Source organism: Pelobates fuscus, chromosome 1, assembly GCF_036172605.1.
Source record: "Pelobates fuscus isolate aPelFus1 chromosome 1, aPelFus1.pri, whole genome shotgun sequence".
In the NCBI taxonomy this organism is placed as follows: domain Eukaryota; kingdom Metazoa; phylum Chordata; class Amphibia; order Anura; family Pelobatidae; genus Pelobates; species Pelobates fuscus.
Genome location: NC_086317.1, coordinates 211,125,925 through 211,126,892, shown reverse-complemented (window position 1 = coordinate 211,126,892; position 968 = coordinate 211,125,925).

Sequence of the window (968 nt, the reverse complement as noted above, 5' to 3'; positions counted from 1 at the left end):
AACAGGGAGGGGGGATAAAGAAACAGGGAGGGAGGGGGATAAAGAAACAGGGGGGGTGATAAAGAAACAGGGAGGGAGGGGGGGTGATAAAGAAACAGGGAGGGAGGGGGGGTGATAAAGAAACAGGGAGGGAGGGGGGGATAAAGAAACAGGGAGGGAGGGGGGATAAAGAAACAGGGATGGAGGGGGGATAAAGAAACGGGGAGGGAGGGGAGATAAAGAAACGGGGAGGGAGGGGGGATAAAGAAACGGGGAGGGAGGGGGGATAAAGAAACGGGGAGGGAGGGGGGATAAAGAAACAGGGAGGGAGGGGGGATAAAGAAACAGGGAGGGGGGGATAAAGAAACAGGGAGGGGGGAAGAAACAGGGAGGGGAGGGAGAAAGAAACAGGGAGGGAGGGGGGAAAGAAACAGGGAGGGAGGGGGAAAGAAACAGGGAGGGGGTGATAAAGAAACAGGGAGGGAGGGTGATAAAGAAACAGGGAGGGAGGGGGGGTGATAAAGAAACAGGGAGGGAGGGGGGGTGACAAAAGAAACAGGGAGGGAGGGGGGATAGAGAAACAGGGAGGGGGGATAAAGAAACAGGGAGGAAGGGGGTCAGAAAGAAACAGGGGGGGATAAAGAAACAGGGAGGGTGATAAAGAAACAGGGAGGGAGGGGGTGACAAAAGAAACAGGGAGGGGGGGTGATAAAGAAACTGGGAGGAAGGGGGGGATAAAGAAACAGGGAGGGGGGATAAAGAAACAGGGAGGGAGGGGGATAAAGAAACAGGGGGGGGTGATAAAGAAACAGGGAGGGAGGGGGGTGATAAAGAAACAGGGAGGGAGGGGGGGATAAAGAAACAGGGAGGGAGGGGGGGATAAAGAAACAGGGAGGGAGGGGGGATAAAGAAACAGGGAGGGAGGGGGGATAAAGAAACAGGGAGGGAGGGGGGGATAAAGAAACAGGGAGGGGGGAAGAAACATGGAG